The sequence below is a fragment of the Cetorhinus maximus genome, chromosome 24 (genome assembly GCF_964194155.1).
Source record: "Cetorhinus maximus chromosome 24, sCetMax3.hap1.1, whole genome shotgun sequence".
In the NCBI taxonomy this organism is placed as follows: domain Eukaryota; kingdom Metazoa; phylum Chordata; class Chondrichthyes; order Lamniformes; family Cetorhinidae; genus Cetorhinus; species Cetorhinus maximus.
In genome coordinates, this window is record NC_135902.1 from 51,002,648 (window position 1) to 51,015,408 (window position 12,761).

The 12,761-nt window shown below is 43.0% G+C and overlaps 1 protein-coding gene across 8 annotated transcripts in view; it reads left to right on the forward strand.

Annotated features, from left to right (window-relative positions):
- cep112 (centrosomal protein 112) overlaps window positions 1-12,761 on the forward strand; it is a 432,841-nt gene that overhangs the window by 88,880 nt on the left and 331,200 nt on the right. The window lies entirely within an intron of this gene.

A 12,761-nucleotide genomic window follows, 5' to 3' on the forward strand; every position in this document is an offset into this window, starting at 1 on the left:
AGGGGCAGGAAGGTTACGTGCATTTGTTTGAATTTTGTAGGAATATCATGTATTGGGTGCAGACTCATGCTGCAAAAATGCAGAAAAATTGATGTCAACTGATTGAGATGAGATTGTTTCTATGAGGTGTTTAATCTGGAGTTTACAGGCTAATTTTGAATTTTATAAAGTGAGGTAACTACTGTACCCTTTCCAAAACTCAGCTGGAGGTGAACTGGGGCAGATTTATGCAATAATCTGTTTATTATGAATAGCGCTGTTGCCTTTTGCTCATTCTAAAACCGGAAGAGGATTCCGGAAAGGATAGGAGGTTTACATAAAAGAAACACCACGTGTATTTGTCCAAAAGGCCCCCTTCGGTCCAGCCGTGATACCCTGCTCCCTTTGAGCAAGAGCCTGTACATCCTGGAGTTGCTGCTGTGTCCCTCCCAATGCTGTGTCAGTCTCACCTATTTCCCCTGTAGGGATCATCACACTGCGAACTCGAAAGCATTCAAATATTTGTACTCCCTTTAATATGTAGAGTGATGCACCAGTGTACATTTACTGAATTGCTGTCAGGCTTTTTGTCAAATAAATTATGGTGCCGTCAACAAATAAGGTACTCTGTCCTGCTTCTAACCAAATGGATGGCAGCAAAATCAAATGCATATACTTGTGCTGAATCTGCAGAAATATAGATGGTTGAGAGTGATAATGTTATAACATACAAAATTCAGCTATTATAAATCACGAAAAGTAAATCTTGAGTGGTTTATGAATTTCATATAAATGCTAAGGTTTTGTTCCTAATTTACTTTCCACTGTTTGTATATACAGTATTTTTGCTTTTTATTTGAAATTTTGGAATTATCTTGCAAAAGCTACCAAGTGTGGTTTGGGAGTAAACCAAACAAAAATGCAGATAAGGGAAGAACAAAAGGAAAGAGAAAAAGGTCATTTCACACTATTTATACCAGATTATAGCGGCAATACCAAACTTGTAACAGGCGAATAACTGAGTTAAGATTCAGCCAATCGCCAGTAATGTGAAAAGATAATTTAAACTAAGGTAAGAGCAGTTGTAGGGAGAATCCTGACAGATTTAACTGTAGGGAACTATGAAAGGTATGTCCAGAGCATAAATTGGATGGGGTAATTGGGAACAGGTCAGCAAAATGAGTTCAGAGACATGGAAGAAAAACAGAGGGAACTTCCTTCCTCCAGCCCCTACAAGCTTTGGTCTCTTTGCTCCTATCCAAAGCAATGTTCCAAAGCACTTAACATGAATTGCGTTTGAAGTGTGATCACCATTATATAGGGAAGCCAAGGGTTCTGCTTCTGATTATCTGAAGACACCTGTGATCAGTATGTGGCTTTCCAGTAAATGTAGAATTATGCATTGGTTGGAACATGTTTCACAGCTTTAATACATTGAGAGGTGAAGCAATACCAAAAATTTCAAAAGGAAAGTTCAGAGGTTTGTTTTTCATATTAATACAAGTAACATAATTCCCTCCAGTTCAATGTGTTTGCTGTCTGTCACTGTCTTTTCTTAAACTCTTCAATTCATTTTATTTACCTCAAAAAATGTTGGCAATGGTATAATTTAGTGATAAAACAGAAAATGCTGGATGCACTCAGCAGGTCAGTATTTGTGGATAGAGAAACACAGGGTTAAGATTTCAGATAATTAGATCTTGGAAGATCACTGACCTGAAACAACTCTATTTCTCTCTCTGCAAACACTGCCAGGTCTGCTGAGTGTTTCCAGCATTTTTTGCTTTAATTTTGGTTTCCAACATCCACAGTATTTTGCTTTCATTTGAGTGTTTCCACAGGTTCTGTTTTAATTTCAGATTTTCATATCTGCAATATTTTTATGCTTTGTATGGCTTGGTAATTTTGACAAGTGTTCACTTTTTGAAACATTATTGCAAATATGGAAATGGACCCTCTCCAACTTCTCCCACCCCCATCTTCACTAGAACTTAGAGGTGATGCTGTTCCCATGACATTGCTCCTTGCCTTTCTTTGTGGTGGAAGTCTTTGGGGAGGAGGAACTGTCAAAGTAATCTTGATGAGTTGGAGCAATGCGTACTGTACATTGCAAATATTGCAACCATAACTTGCTGGTGGTGGAGGGGTGGATATTAAGTTTAGTGTCAAACTAGCTGTTGTGCCCCGGATAGTGTCAACCTTCTTAGGTGCTGTTGTAACTGCACCTAAAGCTGCATATTGAGAATTCCATCACACTTCTTAATTGAGCCATGTAGATGGGGGAGGTGGGGAAGAGTTAAGAGGTGAACCACTCATCACAAAGTACCTAACGTCTAACCTGCTTTTATGTGATGTTGATCTATCTGTTTCAATTTAACTTCTGATCAATGATCATCCCCAAGATGTTGATGGTGGAGGATTAGGTGATGGTGGTGTCATTGAAAATGGAGCAATGCTGGCTGGGCTTTCTCTTGTCTGCAATGTTGTAACATGGCACTTAGATGACACAAATGTTCCCTACCACTTGTTAGTCCAAGCCCCCGTGTTATCTAGATCCTTCTATGGGCTAGTATTGGCTGCTTCTTTATCTTAGGAATTGAGTGGAGCTGAACAAATATTCAGTAAATAGTTCCACATAAGTTGGAGGAACATCATTAATGAAGTAATTGAGAATATTTCCCTGAGGAACTGTTGTAGTGATATTCTGTACTGCATTGTCAAGCCTCCAACAACCGCAACATCTTGCTTTGCATCAGATGTTACTTCACAAAATTTACCAACCCCCCCCCATCCCCATTGACTGATGATCTGATCAAATGCTAACTTAATGTTTAAGGTAGCTCCTCTCACTCTTCTTTGATATTGACCTCTTGTGATTTCCCATTCGTTCTCCAAGTCTCTACATTCTAAGAACTAAATCAAGCAAAGATGATTTTTTTAACCATAATTTGAAATAAATAAGATTTTGAATTGACAAAAAATAAGATTACAATTCTAATATTGCAGAATTGAAATATTATTACCTACAAGGATCATTTTGGTTTTGGCATAAGACTGGAATAAATATTTCAGCTTAATGGTTCCTCCAGACGTATACCCTTCCCCTACACTCCTAATCTTATCTGCTTTGGCATACATGCTAGTGTAATCTAATACTGTACGCGGCTCTATGGCACTATCATTGCTGTGCTTAGGCTGACCCACAAGGAAGGAAGCTTGAGTGATTTTGGAGTCCTGAGCTGCCCTTTGAAAACCTCTGTGTGACTATGTGTTAAAGCCACATAAGGCAAAAGTGGACATTGGGCCGCTGGAAAATGACGCTGGAGAAGTAGTAGTGGGGAACAAAGAAATGGCGGAGGAACTGAATAGGTATTTTGCGTCAGTCTTCACGGTGGGAGACACGAGTAACATCCCCAAAGTTCAAGAGAGTCGGGGGACAGAGGTGAGTATGGTGGCCATTACCAAGGAGAAGGTGCTAGGAAAACTGAAAGGTCTGAAGGTGGATAAATCACCTGGACCAGATGGATTACACCCCAGAGTTCTCTAGGAGATAGCTGAAGAGATATTGGAGGCGTTAGTGGTGATCTTTCAGGAATCACTGGAATCAGGGAGGGTCCCAGAGGACTGGAAAATCACTAATGTAACCCCCCTGTTTAAGAAGGGAGTGAGGCAAAAGATGGGAAATTACAGGCCGACTAGCCTGACCTCGGTCGTTGGTAAGATTTTAGAGTCCATTATTAAGGATGAGATTTCACAATACTTGGAAGTGCATGGTAAAATCGGGCAAAGTCAGCATGGTTTCATCAAGGGGAGGTCATGCCTGACAAATCTGTTAGAATTCTTTGAGGAGGTAACGAGTAGGTTAGACAAAGGAGAGCCAATGGATGTTATCTACTTGGACTTCCAGAAGGCCTTTGACAAGGTGCCGCACAGGAGGCTGCTCAGTAAGATAAGAGCCCATGGTGTTAGAGGCAAGGTACTAGCATGGTTAGAAGATTGGCTGTCTGGCAGGAGGCAGAGAGTGGGGATAAGGGGGTCCTTCTCAGGATGGCGGCCGGTGACTAGTGGAGTTCCGCAGGGGTCAGTGTTGGGACCACAACTTTTCACTTTATACATTAATGATCTAGATGAAGGAACTGAGGGCATCCTGGCTAAGTTTACAGATGATACAAAGATAGGTGGAGGGACAGGTAGTATTGAGGAGGCGGGCAGGCTGCAGAAGGATTTGGACAGGTTAGGAGAATGGGCAAAGAAGTGGCAGATGGAATACAATGTGGGGAAGTGTGAGGTCATGCACTTTGGTAGGAAGAATAGAGGCATAGACTATTTTCTAAATGGGGAGAGAATTCAGAAACCTGGAGTGCAAAGGGACTTGGGAGTCCTAGTCCAGGATTCTCTTAAGGTTAACTTGCAGGTTGAGTCGGTAGTTAGGAAGGCAAATGCAATGTTGGCATTTAATTCGAGAGGGCTAGAATATAAAAGCAGGGTTGTGCTGCTGAGGCTTTATAAGGCTCTGGTCAGACCACATTTAGAATATTGTGAGCAATTTTGGGCCCCGTATCTCAGGAAGGATGTTCTGGCCCTGGAGAGGATCCAGAGGAGGTTCACAAGAACGATCCCAGGAATGAAAGGCTTAACATATGAAGAACGTTTGAGGACTCTGGGTCTATACTCGATGGAGTTTAGAAGGATGAGGGGGGGATCTGATTGAAACTTACAGAATACTGAAAGGCCTGGATATAGTGGACGTGGGAAAGATGTTTCCATCAGTAGGAGAGACTAGGACCCGAGGGCACAGCATCAGAGTAAAGGGAAGACCTTTTAGAACAGAGCTGAGGAGAAACTTCTTTAGCCAGAGAGTGGTGAATGTATGGAATTCATTGCCACAGAAGGCTGTGGAGGCCAGGTCATTGAGTGTATTTAAGACCGAGATAGATAGGTTCTTGATTGGTAAGGGGATCAAAGGTTACGGGGAGAAGGCGGGAGAATGGGGTTGAGAAACTTTTCAGCCATGATTGAATGGCGGAGCAGACTCGATGGGCTGAATGGCCTAATTTCTGCTCCTATGTCTTATGGTCTTAACTGAGAAAGGGAATCAGGTTTTAATCCTCATTTTTTTGCACAGAACAGGACTTTTTAATTACCCCCTTCGATGGGTTAAAATGAAAGCGATGGCCATAAACTACCACTTGCATGGTATCAACAAGTCTGATGGAAATGTTCAAACAGGTGTGTTAAAGTGAAAGAGGCATTGACAGCTTTACTTTGAGATGGAATCTTGTTGGGGGTTTGCATTACAAAGGGTGGTCATTTTGTTTCTATTTTGGGAAAGAGGTCCAAGGAGACAATCAAACTGACTGTATTAGATTACCATACCACACCACAAGTGTTTGTTACATTCCTTGAATAAACCTTTGCTAAAGAAATGTGATGTCACCCATCAGATAACTTGAATGTCGCCATGCTCTTGCAGCTAATGTGTCTGGGCAGCAATCTTTCACTGTCATCGCCATGTCCTGAATCTTAATGCATTGTGCTGTCAAAAAGTAGTAGATTAAAACATATTAATAGGACAGCTAGGTTAATGTCTTTTTGTGCCTGTGAGTGTGTGCAAAGTATTTATTTCCATTTGATATCCTCTTTTCATGTATTCTGGAAGAACACACAGCAACAAAGCTGATGTTATGCACCCAACTTCTCCAAATCTCCTTCCCTTGTTGGACGAAAATGTTTGACTTCACTCAACCTGTGGGATATGTTGATGTGTGCTTTAACTTTTGAATTACCAGTAGGTCCTAGGGAATTCCAGCCTTCCAGAACCAGGCAGTTGTTTAAGTCTTCAGCTTAACACTGACACTGAGATGAGAGCTAACATTACAATAATAATATTTGATGCTGCTTTTCATTTATTTATGTTTTCTATTTTTTTCTTGTCAATTTCTGTCTCATCTCCTCCTGGAGAGGTTTCTTGCACATCTTTATATTGGCACCATTTACCCTCTGTTGTCTCACTCAATTGACTATAATTGATGTGCGTCCCTCTGACAGTGTTGGCAGATTATTTTTCAGGTAGGATATCATAGCTGACCCTGTCTTCACCTTAAATTGAGATGAGCTGGAGGAGCCACTCTTTCAAAGTAACCCTCTGATTTCGGCTCTGTCAAAGTGAATGTCAAGATGCACTGGAAGCAGATAAGCAGATTGCTTAAAATTTATAATAAAATAAGTATAGAACAGATGGATTAGGCAGGAAAAAAATAAAAGTAAAGTAAATAATGTAGATAGAGGCACCCATGATGCCTCAGCGAGTTTATCTCAAATAATCAATTAGCCACAAAGTCCCAAGTTTGATCCCGAGTTACTCCAAATAAACTGGGATGGAAGCCGAAGAACCCTAATTAGCTGCAATCCCTATTTACTTGGGGTTTAGCAAATAGTAATAATGAGATGTGGAATAATGCACATTGCCTGAAATTACTGTTGAAGGTGAGTGGCTCCTGTCTGCTGTTGTACTGAAGATGTATGTTAAGCTCGCTTGGCTTATTGCTGATGCAACAGGTGCTTAATGGAAAAGTGTGACATATTGCAAAGCTAATGAATTGGGAGTGCAGTCTGTGTCCACTGCCTATATCAGTCAAACGTTGCAGCAGAAACAACATACCACTTATGGTAATCTTAAGTATAATTCTGCATGGTTGGTCTCGAAGAGACTGTAACATTCAACACAATAGTTACTGAATTCAACGTTTCACTAGGATAGCATGTGGCTGAGGAGGATCAGCAAGAGCAGAAAAGTGTGGTGAAAATATAAGGTGGTATGCAACATGCACAGCCTGGTTGTGCCACCACATTACACATTGGATCTCCTGTTTCAGCCACAGCAACCTTGGAAAGACTGAAAAACAGCCTTCAGAGACTAAGGCATGTCAGAGAAGCAAAGATGTGCCTTCTCTTTTGGGGAAAACTCCCAAACAACTGTTGAAGTCATGTGTCCAAATCCTCCCATCCTAACACTGTACACATTTGTAGTTCAGCCAGTTTGCTGTACAGCGATGCGTTAGTAAGGTAACAGACATTACTTAGCCAAACCGTTCATCATATTCACCAGCAACCTGTAGAAGTGGCTGGAGGAGATTCTTTTGGCTTATGGCCATGTTGCCCTTTGAGCCACTGTGCAGAATGCAGTGACCTATATGAATTATAGAGGTTTTTACTTTACCTATGCTGCTGGTCTGCAATGAGCATCATGCAGGCCCACATCTGCTTTCCTGGCAACTATTGCATTTATTTTATGTTCATCAGTTGTCCATGCCAGCTTAATCTAAAGGGGGATGATGAGTGAAGGATGGTTCATGGAAGACAGAGACTATTTCCTCTGGTTGTAGCCAATAATTCTCTTGCTTTGACCACTGAAGAAGCTAAGGACGGATAAAAAGTGGTTCGTGCTATCACCAGGATGATTTTAAAGCATACTATTGCGCTCTTGAAGAAGTAGACCAGGGGGTGAATTTCAGGACAGCCAGTCAGCAAGGCCACGGGTCATTGTCAAATGCTGCATGTAGCTTAAGTTAGTGTTCCTAAGAGATTTCACAATAGAACAAGAATAGAACCCTGAATCTGTTGACATATTGGGAGGCCCGCATTGATAACAAGGAAGTACTTGTAGAAATAACAATGAAGACTGGCGTGCCTCGCATTAATAGAAGACACATTTCAATAAGAGCGTAAGATGCCTCATTTCCTAATTTTCCTGGTGACAAAGATGCCAGTAAAAAGAAACCACCTTCTATACACCTGCTAGAGGTTCTTGTGCATTCCCTCAGCCAGTATTTTCTGCTGTGCTGCAGTGGTAGTCTGCACAGGAGTACAAATCATCAGCACAGGTTCATAAATCATTAGCACAGTACAATGTACAAATCAACTGCAGAACATTTATTTAAGCCAATGTACACTTTCTGAACACTCATTTTTTATGCCTTAGTGTTAATCCATTTATGTCTTTTTGTGCAGCATGCCTCTGCATTATGAGTAAATGTGCTGTCTGAATGCAGAGTTTCTGTGGTGACAATTTCCAGTTGCACTTTTACCTGTTCAAGTTGTGGTCCACTAAAATAACCCTGCAGCTGTGCATCTACTTCTTCAATAGCTGTGTGGCCCTGCTCAGTTTCTGACATGTCTACTGATTCTTACAGAGAGATGTTTTATTGGCCAGATGTGTTGTTCCTTTGAGAAGCAGCTGCTTCACCCACTCCAACATGTCACATCCTCCAGGGCATTCACTCAACATGTTAGCTGGTGTGTTTGAGAACAGAACTTTCAACAGCTGTGACTCTGTAGCTCAAGGTTAGCTCAGTGTCAGTCCTAGAATGTTGACTCCAGCCAATAAAGCATCTTGGAAGATTAGAATGGGGAGGCGATGGCATGGTGGTATTGTCACTGGATTAATAATCCGGAGACCCAGGGTAATGCTATGGGTACCTGGGTTCAAATCTGGCCACGGCAGATGGTGGAATTTGAATTCAATAGAAACCTGGAATTGATGACCATGGAACCATTGTCAATTGTTGTAAAAACCCATCTGGTTCACTCATTCCCTTTAGGGAAGGAAATCTGTTGTCTTTACCTGGCCTGGCCTACATGTGACTCCAGACCCGCAGCAATGTGGTTGACTCTGAAATGGCCTAGCAAGCCACTCAGTTGTATCAAACTGTTACAAAGTCACAAAAAAGGAATGAAACCGGACACCAGAAATGACAACTGCAATCTCAGCCCTGTTGACCCTGCAAAGCCCTCCTTACTATTATCTGGGGGCTAGTGCCAAAATTGGGAGAGCTGTCTCATAGACTAGCCAAGCAACAGCCTGACACAGTCATTCTCACGGAATCATACCTTACAGATAATGTCCCAGACACCACCACCATCACTAGAAATGTCCTGTCCCACTGGTAGGACAGACCCAGCAGAGGTGGTGGTACAGTGGTATAGAGTCGGGAGAGAGTTGCCCTGGAAGTCCTCAACATCAACTCCGGACCCTATCAAGTCTCATGGCATCAGGTAAAACGCAAGGGAACCTCCCGCTGATTGCCACGCACTGCCCTCCCTCAGCTGATGAATCAGTGCTCCTCCATGTTGAATGACCACTTGGAGGAGGCACTGAGAGTGGCAAGGGCAGAATGTACACTGGGTGGGGGATTTCAATGTCCATCACAAAGAGTGGCTTGGTAGCACCACTACTGACCGAGCTGGCCGAGTTCTAAATGACATAGCTGCTAGACTCGGTCTGTGGCAGGTAGTGAGGAAACCAACAAGAGGGAAAATCATACTTGACCTCATCCTCACTAACCTGCCTGCCATGCATCTGTCCACGATAGCATCGCTAGGAGTGACCGCCGCACAGTCATTGTGGAGACGACGTCTCGGCTTCACATTGAGGATGCCCTCCATCGTGTTGTGTGGCACTACCACTGTGCTAAATGGGATAGATTTCGAACAGATCTAGCAACTCAAGACTGGGCATCTATGAGGTGCTGTGGGCCATCAGCAGCAGCAGAATTGTACTCAAACACAATCTGTAACCTCATGGCCTGGCATATCCCCCTCTCTAGCATTACCACCAAGCCAGGGGATCAACCCTGGCTCAATGAAGAGTGCAGGAGCAGCACCAGGCATATCTAAGAATGAGGTATCAACTATGAGCTATGACACAGTATTACTTGCATGCCAAAGATCTAAGCGATCCCACAACCGACAGATCAGATCTAAGCTCTGCAGTCCTGCCGCATCCAGTCGTGAATTGTGGTGGACAATTAAACAACTCATTGGAGGAGGAGGCTCCACAAATATCCCCATCCTCAATGGTGGAGGAGCCCAGCACACCTGTACAAAAGATAAGGCTGAAGCATTTGCAGCAATCTTCAGCCAGAAGTGCCAAGTGGATGATCCGTCTCGGCCTCCTCTTGAGGTCCCCAGCATCAGAGATGCCAGTCTTCAGCCAATTCGATTCACTCCACACGATATCAAGAAATGGCTGAAGGCACTGGATACTGCAAAGGCCATGGGCCCTGACAATATTCCGGCAATAGTACTGAAGACTTGTGCACCAGAACTTTCCACGCCCCTAGCCAAGCTGTTCCAGTACAGCTACCACACTGGTATCTACCTGGCTATGTGGAAAATTGCCCAGGTATGTCCTGTACATAAAAAGCAGGACAAATCCAACCTGGCCAATTACCACTCCTTCAACCTACTCTCGATCATCAGTAAAATAATGGAAGGGGTCATCAACAGTGCTATCAAGTGGCACTTGCTTAGCAATAACCTGCTCACTGGCACCCAGTTTGGGTTCCGCCAGGGCCACTCAGCTCCTGACTTCATTACAGCCTTGGTTCAAACATGGACAAAAGAGCTGAATTCCTGAACTGAGGTGAGAGTGACTGCCCTTGACATCAAGGCAACATTTGACCGAGTGTGGCATCACGAAGCCCTAGCAAAACTGAAGTTGATGGGAATCGGGGGAAAAATCTCCACTGGTTAGAGTCATACCTAGCACAAAGGAAGATGGTTGTGGTTGTTGGATGTCAGTCATCTCAGCTGCAGGATATTACTGCAGGAGTTCCTCAGGGTAGTATCCTTGGCCCAACCATCTTCAGCTGTTTCATCAATGACCTTCCTTTCATCATAAGGTCAGCAGTGGGGATGTTCACTGATGATTGCACAATGTTCAGCACCATTCGCGACTTCTCAGATACTGAAGCAGCCCTTGTCTAGATGCAGCAAGACCTGGACAATATCCATGCTTGGGCTGACAAGTGGCAAGTAACATTTGCACCACCCAAGTGTCAGGCAATGACCATCTCCAACAAGAGAGAATCCAACCATCGCCCCTTGATGTTCAATGGTATTACCATCATTGAATCCCCCACTATCAACATGCTGGGGGTTACCATTGACCAGAAACTGAACTGGAATAGCCATATAAATACTGTGGCTACCAGAGCAGGTCAGAGGCTAGGAATCCTGCGATGGGTAGCTCACTTCCTGACTCCCCAAACCCTGTCCACCATCTACAATGCACAAGCCAGGAGTGTGATGGAATACTCCCCACTTGCCTGGATCAGTGCAGCTCCCACAACACTCTAGAAGCTGGACACCGTCCAGGACAAAACAGCCTGCTTGATTGGCTCTACATCTACAAAGGTTCACTCCCTCCACCACTGATGCACAGTAGCAGCACTGTGTACCATCTGCAAGATGCAGGAATTCACCAAAGCTCTTTCAGAAGCACCTTCCAAACCCATGGCCACTGCCATCTAGAAGGACAAGGGCAACAGATAAATGGGAAAACCACCGCCGGGAAGTTCCCCTCCAACTCACTCACCATCCTGACTTGGAAATATATCACCGTTCCTTCACTGTCACTGGGTCAAAATCCCGGAACTCCCTTCCTAACAACACTCTGGGTGTACCTACATTGTGTGGACTGCAGCAGTTCAAGAAGGCATCTCACCACCACCTTCTCAAGGGCAATTAGGGATGGGCAATAAATGCTGGCCCAGCCAGTGAAGCCTGCACCCTGTGAATGAATTTTTAAAAAATCCAGGACTTCAACATTCGGAGGATTCAGTATTGTTTATTGAAACCATGTCCTTCCATTCTAAAGCAAAAAAAGTTAGAATGCTGCATTAAATAATCACCGTCAAGCATTACCATCATTGCATGACCTGATGTTGGTGATGTTAGTCAAGGTGACTGTGTCTGTGTGTGACAGCCACTCATGATATTACATTCCAGGAGCATTATGGTACCAGCATTGAGTGAAGGGGAGGCCACTGGATTCACAGTCTTCCAGTTTGCTAGCCATTCCATAGATTGTATCCTCCCTTCTTGATAACTCCTAAGTAGTGCTTCCAGTGCCTGATTATTGAAGCAGCATTTTCTTGGCTTTGCAGACTTCATGGTGCTGTTAAATGCTAAGAGTTAACAGGTTTTTCATGTGTTATTTGAGGGATTTAAACTTTGTTTTTTCTTCACTCTCGGAATGTGGACATCATTGGCTAGACCAGCATTTATTGCTCATCTCTAATTGCCCTTGAGGAAGTGTAGAAGCGCTGCAGCCCATGTGTTGGTACACCTGTAGTGCTATTAGGAAGAAAGTCCTGGGATTTTGAGCCAGCGACAGTGAAGAAATGGCTCCAAGTCAGGATGATGTGTGACTTGGAGTTCTGTGCATTCAACAAATACAACTCTGCATTCATTCATTATTGTGCCTTTTCATTGGGTGGCCTGCTGTTTAAGTGCTAAAAGTACATGGTTAAATAAAGCTACTGGATCAGTAAAATTAAGAGCTAAACTGCTTTCTCTTTATATCTCAAAAACCTGAAGTAATACTCTATTAACTCTTGATTAGCACACCAACAGCAATTTCTAAGCCATTATGTCAGCGGGAAACCAGATTCATGCAGAATGGGAATTTTTTTTGTTATATCTAAGGATTTGTGCCCAATACCAGAAAGTAAATAGCACACCATCAAAACAAACCAATGAAATTTGCAATACAAGCATTAGTGGTTTCCATTATCCTTTTTGTTTATTAATAGATGCTCATGGGCAGTAAATTGCTTTGTCTCACATCTGTTGTGCATTTGTTGGTCCTTATTAAAAACAGAATTTTCAAAGCTGCAAGAGCTCTGTCACAGAGATGAAAAGCATATATGAACAACATGTAATAACTGATTAAAATTCAACAGTTGTAGTTTTTATGTAAGCCAATCCAGTTCAACCTA